Here is an 8,115-nt window from a genome sequence, read left to right on the forward strand (position 1 = left end):
AAACTTTATCGCTAACAGAAATAGTCTTCGGGTTCAGGTGTAACTATATGTTAGCAAAAATAAAAATTTTAGATTTTCGTTATTAAGGTTTATTTATACTCTAAGTATGACTTAATGACATAGAAAACATAGCAAATGTACGTACAGGATGCTAAAACACTGGTATTGGGTGTTCACAACCGTGAACCGAATTTTCTAACTATTGTAAGGTTCTTTAATGGTAAGATGGTTGATGACCATGTCTGGGGGTCGATAAAAATAGAAACAAATTAAACACAATTGGGGCCAGAGGTATCAATTAAGCTAAAATGCACAATGAAAATATCCAAAAGTCAATGGGGGTCAGTAAAGAGCAATCAAAAAGACGTACACAGTTAAAAAAATTTAATAACTTCAGGGCATAAAGCACTCTACAGTGACTGATCAGTCCTTTTCATTATATCGGATATCTCGCGTTTCTGTTTCAATTAACCCGACAATCATGATTACGTTTAACTAGAGGTAATGGCTGAATGTACAAAAATTGTGAGAGATGGAGATGACCGCAGTTCTGAGTGTTCATTGAATATCACTTGCTGGCATAGTGCGAGTGCATGTGTATGCCTTTGGTCAGCTGCGGCAGTGGCTGCTATCTGCACAAGGTGTGAACCTGAGAATCTATTCTAAAACTCTGTCGACTTTTAAACACCAGGTACACACATTTCCTACGTCTTTGGTGAAGCTGAGACGCCTAGTTATTCCATAGCTAATGGGCATGGTACATGCTATTTGGCTGAAATAGTGCGTGGGACATTGCCTTTCAAATCGCTCACAAGCGTTAAGTGCCAGTGCTCAGTGCAATTCTCCGTACTAAGAGACTTTGCAGTTTAAATCATTGCGACTTAAGACGAGCCTGTGAGCAAGTTCACATACTGACTCTCGCAATAGTCTCAGAGCAGAGAGAGTTGCTTTGCTCAAACACTTAGTGATTTTCTGCAAGAAAAGAAGCGTATTACTCTGTATGCAATTTGCCTATATCAAAGCTGGTGGCCACGCGTTTTCTTTCTGGCCAGTCAGAGCCTTCATACTTGTTATAACTCGATCAACTAGATTTTTTGTAGCCTATCTCAGACGTTGTTTCTTTCGTAGGGCAACTTCTGTTACGTAAAACTGAGATAAAAAGTTGTTTCTTTCATGCGAGTTTTAACACAGGTGGCTACAGTGAGTCCCCAGTATTTTAAGTTTTGTTTCTCTAGACGTTTATCTGCAATCTCCTGCCGTCTTCCTGTAGAAAAGCTTTCTGGAGGATGGTCATTAAAATCAGAGAAAGGGCTGCTTTTGCCATCGGCCTATACAGTGGCTCCAGTGTCTCATTGTGTCCGCTATATGTCCCACTGTGAAGGTTTTACCCAAATGCTTGATGGGCGTTGGGTCGTAAAATTCTGCTTCCCTTAGTACTGTGTCTCATAGCTCGGGTCTGGGAAATTACTTGCATGCAGTTACTAGTGTGAGTGGTAGTGGTTTATATTTACAAAATGCCGGCTTGTTTATTAGATCTGTATATTAATAAAGTTCGTACAATTTCACGTGACTATGTCGTGTGACATATCGAGTTAACTGGAATTGTTTCAGGAATTCAATGTAAGGTGTGTTATTTGTTTGACATCTTACAACTATCTTCCATCTTTTGTTTTCTGAAAGATTCTGGGACTTTCTTACTAATTTAATAGAAATTTTCTCTGCAACAGAAGATGTTATTATTTAGCATAAATAGAGTATTTGGTACAGTTCTTGTCCCATAGACTTAGAGTGGAATTGTCCGTCCCCGGTAGCTGAATACTCAGCGCGACGGAATGTCAATCCTAAGGGCACGGGTCCGATTCCAGGCTGGGTCGGAGATTTTCTCCGCTCAGGGAGTGGGTGTTGCGTTGTCCTAATCATTATCATTTCATCCCCATCGACGCGCAAGTCTCCACAGTGGCGTCAAATCGAAAGACTAGCACCCGGCGAACGGTCTACCCGACGGGAGACCCTAGTCACAGTGGAATTTTTCCCCAGTGGCTAGAAATCTTTACGTTGCTGCAGTATAAATCAGTAAGTAAACGCAAATTACACAAGAGAAGTTCTTGCTATTTTGAAAGTTGGTGTATAATGTGTATGTACCAATGTCTTGGTTTTATGGACTGTCTCATGTTTGTCTCTTGCGGGTAAATATCTTTTTCAATGACGGTGAGCAGCTTCGATAAATTCTCCTCTTTCATTCAGATGAAAATACAAAACGAATCCAGATCTTGAAATCTATGTGAAGCGTGTTTCTTCAGAGTGGTGGTAGTCTACACAACATCGAGAATCGGATACTATGCGCACCCAAACTGACATTTGCGTTATATTGTAACATTATTCAATCATAAACCGTAAGTGAGATGGCATTTCAATTGAGTTAACCGATAATTTCTAGTAGTATGTATGTCATGCCGTTGTACAACATTGTGTAGAGTTCCTCTACTAGCATTTCGCTGTTCCAGCCATCAACGAATGAAGAAACGTCTTTGGGATTTTCTCTTCTTCCACAATCACTAAGAACGTTGATGCAACTAGCTTAAGCGCCTATCTTCGTTAAGTAATTTTGTGGTTTACGCGCTAGATGTATCCGGAAACTGCCGCTGTAGAGCGCTGCAGTCTCAAATCAAATGAGGAGCACGTTTCGTGAGATGTGTTAGGAGTTTCAGAGTGTGCAGCAACCACGACGGATACCATGTCTGGTGTGCTTCGCGATGAGAAAGAAGTCCCGTGTGAGGGCGATTGTAGATGCACCTGGCCTCGGTCTCTTACTACCCGACCCTTCGGATTACAGCATTGCTCCTCAAAGGCATCACACAGAGTGTTCCCTCCAATGGGCTAGTGTCAACAGCGTGACACTAAGCAGCGGAGCGGCTTAGTAAATATATCTCTAAAGCAATTGTCTACACTGGTCGGCCACGGCATGAAGACTCCAAAGCACTGAACAAGGAACACAATGAGAGTAAGTTTCTGCAAACAGTCTTTAAGAGAAGGCAGTTAGAGCAAAAATTGTACAATGTAGCGGTACTCCACAGCACATGCTGCTAGGATACATAGCCAAAGATGTGAAAGAGGGCACCGAACTTGAATGCCCTCCAGAGCAAATGGACTTCGATGGAGGATAGTGGGCAGTGTCGCGGCAGTGATGCACTCGCCTAGTGCGAGCACCACCGTCTCGCCCTGTGAATACACCCGCCAATAGTGTCCTTCGAGGCCTGCATAAATGCCTCCGCACCTTGATCGCTCAGTCAGTCGTGAACTTCGTCTGATAGCGTTCTCTACTATCTCCACTGTATTACTAACTATTCGTCGACGACTTCCCTTTGGTATTGGTTTTCCCATTTGGTGCCGATTTGGATTGGGATTTAGATTGTGTAGGAAGTTCGTTGCACTTCGCTGTTGCGTAGGTTCCTATTGACTAGCTCTTGACGTGTCGGATTCACTGCTTGGTCGCTCTTTCGGTGGATTCTGGCGTAGGTTTCAGTCCCGCAAGCAGGCGGTCTTCCCGCCTTGCGTCGTCATCATGCCTCTCCTGTTTTCCTGACGTGTGCACCGGTATCTGTCTACTCGCGGATATAGCAGATACAGGCTTATACATGAATCAGTTAATACTGTATTGGCATTACTTTGACCAAAGGCGTCGAATGTAATCACCATAGCACTCCTAAAAGGTACTTATACAGCATGTAGTTTAAGAGAAAATTTAACGTGGCATTGTCGCCTGAGGCGCTAGTTTTAGTGAAGACAAATTGATTTAAATCTACAAGAGCGTATTACATCAACATGACTGCTCTGCTTTCTACATTTTAGTCCCGGGCAGAAGTTCGTCGAACGCCCCATCGACTATTTCGCTACTGGCTTACTATCGGAAAGCGTATAGGTAAAATGAACACTTCATTCTTTCCATAAAAGCTCTGATTATTGTTATTTTCTTACGATGATCATCCCTCCATACATAGGTTGACGTCAGAAAGCTATTGTCGCATTCGGTGGAGAAAAATGTTAACTGAAATTTCGTGAAAAGTTCTCACCGAAAACAAAAATGCGTTAGTTTTAAGATACACACCAGTAAAAACATTGACCATGATCCTTAAATAAATATACAACCACGCAATATACCAGATAAACTGGCATATACAGCAGGTAGCCAAGTTTTACGGTGAGTGGAGCTGGTTAATGACTGTGGGTTAAAAGGCAATACTCAAAAGTCATACACTTAAGCAAAGGGCTTTAAGATCTAACACGCTGCAGAAGCAGCAATAAAAGTGCAAGGTTTAAACGAGTAGTTAAAGAGCACCTATAGCGACGAGGAGCTTCAGGCTTGCAGAACACGCTCCAAAATTTATGTGCTTACTGAATTCACAATATTGGGTATATTAACAATTTCCGATTAATTGGTGACAATCCGCCGTGGCACGTATCAGACAATCAAATTTGCTTAAATGGAACCACCACAATGCGGCTAGTTGAGGCACCAGATTGCGCGCCAACGTAGACGTCCTGCGACGGCGGAAGTTTCTCTGCTGCAGGTCCAGGATACAGGAGCATGTTGTCGCTGCCAAAACTACCCTGCCAGCAAGTACCAGAAGGGAACAGTAATCTGCCCAAATAAGGTTACAGACTAGCGTGCCTAAGATGTGGGGAATATTAAATTATTGTGGAAGCGTCTGCACATCCAAGTTAAAAACTTAACACTGTTTAAAATTACTTGAAGATTCCAAGGCGAAATATCAGTCCCTGTTAATGCACTGATTATGGCATACTCATCTACAAATGGGCCTTGCCTTCGACACAGACTAAGTTACAATTTGAATTTCATCGAATGAATTTATAACAGAGCACACTCTTACACTTGCACGATAAATGGCCTGGAAGAACAATTTACCATCAGTTAGAATGACCGATGACCATACACACTCGGAAGCGCGATAATATCGCAGGTGCAGTTCCACATCAACACAGATGTGGCCTTACGATAACGTAAAAAAAAGAAAAAAAGACACTTAACGCCACCCAGATATGAAGGAGCCGTGACTTCCGGTATTCCAAGCCGGAGTGTTATTGTCGCCAATCCGGACAGGCGGTCTTCGAGGTGCCGTAAAATTTAAGCTTGCAGAATAGGCTGGGAACTTACTAACCAGGAAGACGCGACGTCCACTGCTCTTCGCGCAGCTCGCAGCTCTGAATCCTTAATCCAGCCAGAAAGGCTTTCTTCCAACCGATTCAACCAAACGCCACTTCCCGAGGCCCATACCGGACATCAGGAGTCCCCCAAAACCAACAACTTGCCAGCCACGTGCCCTCCAAGTACTGGTCAATGCCAGTCGTCCCCCCCCCCTCCCAAAAAAAAGCCAACAACACACTTATCGATCAAAGACCCTAGATCCCGACTTCGTATCAGGGTCGGTATCGGCTACCAAAATTATGCCGCAACGGCTCAAACGTGACAGCTCCTCTCTATAACATTCGTTATAACACAATAACGGTATTTTCTGAATCGTGTTGGTTATTTGTCAACTAATCGTTTTCTTCTAGGTAATTCATGATGTTATAACACGCTGTATGTTCCAGAATCGATTAAATCTTCGAAATACTGACGATAAATCTTTTACTGGGAAATACGTACCTTCTTCTTGTACAAATCCATGTTTATGTCTTATGGGCTGTTGCGGCCTCAGCATCTCTTCTTCGGCCGTCTCATATTTCGTCTTCCAATAGAATTGTATTCCATCGCTTGTAGAGGGATTCTCTAATGTGATATACGTAATACATGCTCTTTCCAACACTGTTTTCTTAGGATTACTTTATCAGTGAGTGGCTGAACCCCAGCGGTTTCCCTATTTCTTCATTTGCTATTTTGTCTTAATATCTACAGCCTTTCACTGGTCTAAGGAATTTCATTTCTAGTGTTTCAAGCTGTCTCAGGTCTTTTGGTATTAATCTCCACCTTACAGCTCCACACACCACTGTGGCAAGTGCTATGACTAAAAAATTTTAGTTGGTTTTTTCTTCTATGTAGTTTTTGCATGTTTTTTCTGATCGTGCCTCATATATGTTGGCAGGTATTCAGGTATTAATTTCTTTACTTATATCTTCCTGTTCTTCAAAAACTATTTTACATCCAAGGTACTGTTCTATTATTGAGTTATTGAAGATCGTCATTGCCCACACGGGGTATTCTCCGAAAAAAGATCATTATTTTTGTTGTTTATACCTTAAGGTAATACTGTAGGTTTATATGGATTAACATATGTATAATTATTTGAAATTGGTCTCCACTGTGCTGTATGGTAACATGGAGGCCGAGAAAAAACTACCTGCGCCAGTTGTTACACCTTAAGGTATTCTGCCCCTCATCCATTCCCTGACCAGGTCGTCGCTCCAAATGTTGAACAGTGCTGGAGAATGCCTACAGATGTATATAGAAAATAAAGATCAAAATACAGACCTATATATATATGCCCCAGGCGTCCGGAGACGTTTGATCACATATATATGAATTACAAGTTCGTGGCGCCCTCCATCGGTAATGCTGGAATTCAATATGGTGTTGGCCCACTCTTAGCCTTGATGACAGCTTCCACTTCCGCAGGAATACATTCGATCAGGAGCTGGAATGTTTCTTGGGGAATGGAAACCCATTCTTCACGGAGTGCTGCACTGAGGTATCGGCGACGGTCAGTGAGGCCTGGCACGAAGTCGGCGTTCCAAAACATCCCAAAGGTGTTCTATATGTTTCAGGTCAAGAGGCTGTGCAGGCCAGTCGATTATAGGGATGTTATTGTCGTGTAACCACTCCGCCACAGGCCGTGCATTATGAGCAGGTGCTCGATCGTGTTGGAAGATCCCATCGCCATCCCCGAATTGCTCTTCAACAGTGGCAAGCAAGAATGTGCTTAAAACATAAATGTAGGCCTGTGCTGTGATAGTTCTATGCAAAACAATAAGGGGTGCAAGAACTCCTACATGAAAAACAGACCACACCATAACATCACCGCCTCCGAATTTTACTGTTGGCGCTAGACACGCTGGCAGATGACGTTCACCGGGAATTCGCCATACCCACATCCTGCCATCGGATCACCACATTGTGTACCGTGATTCGTGACTCCACATAACGTTTTTACACTTTTAATTGTCCAATTTCTATACTACTTACACCAAGCGAGGCGTCGTTTGGCATTTACTGGCGTGATGTGTGGCTTATGAGCAGCCGCTCGACCATAAAATCCAAGTTTTATCACCTCCCGCCTAACTGTCATAGCACTTGCAGTGGATCCTGATGCAGTCCGACACGATATTAGCAGGTACCCCAATATTATAAGGTGTCCCACACCTTTTGTCACCTCAGTGTATATTCCAATCTAAAATTAGGATTTTGTTGCTGTTCGCTCTCTGTTTGGCAACGGCCTTGCCGCAGTGGATACACCGGTTCCCGTCCGATCACCGAAGTTAAGCGCTGTCGGACGTGGCCGGCACTTGGATGGGTGACCATCCGGGCCGCCATGTGCTGTTGCCATTTTTCGGGGTGCACTCAGCCTCGTGATGCCAATTGAGGAGCTACTCGACAGAATATTAGCGGCTCCGGTCAAAGAAAACCATCGTAACGACCGGGAGAGCGGTGTGCTGACCACACGCCCCTCGTATCCGCAACCTCAACTGAGGATGACACGGCGGTCGGATGGTCCCGATGGGCCACTTGTGGCCTGAAGACGGAGTCCTGCCTCTCTGTTTAAGTCAACTCTCTGTTCCTAATACTTTGTACTGATCCTCGTACTTCATAGGCATTACTGCTTTAAATAAGTCGTATTAACCGAGAAAGGTGGCGTAGTGCTTAACGCAGTGGACTCGCATTCGGGAGGACGACGGTTCAATCCCGATTCCGTCGATCCTGATTTAGATTTTCCGTGATTTCCCTAAATCGCTCTGGGTAAATGCTGGGATGGTTCCTTTGAAAGGGCACGGCCGACTTCCTTCCCTAATCCGATGAGACCGGTGACCTCGCTGTCTGGTCTCCTCCCTCACAACAACCCAACCCAAGTGGTATTAAATTAGGAATCTTACCTTAAATATCTC

General features: G+C 43.7%; 1 pseudogene; it reads left to right on the forward strand.

Annotated features, from left to right (window-relative positions):
• Positions 1-7,440: 7,440 nt before the first annotated feature.
• Positions 7,441-7,558, forward strand: LOC124709248 (annotated as a pseudogene).
• The last annotated feature ends 557 nt before the right edge of the window (positions 7,559-8,115 follow it).

This window comes from Schistocerca piceifrons, chromosome 7, assembly GCF_021461385.2.
Source record: "Schistocerca piceifrons isolate TAMUIC-IGC-003096 chromosome 7, iqSchPice1.1, whole genome shotgun sequence".
Classification (NCBI taxonomy): domain Eukaryota; kingdom Metazoa; phylum Arthropoda; class Insecta; order Orthoptera; family Acrididae; genus Schistocerca; species Schistocerca piceifrons.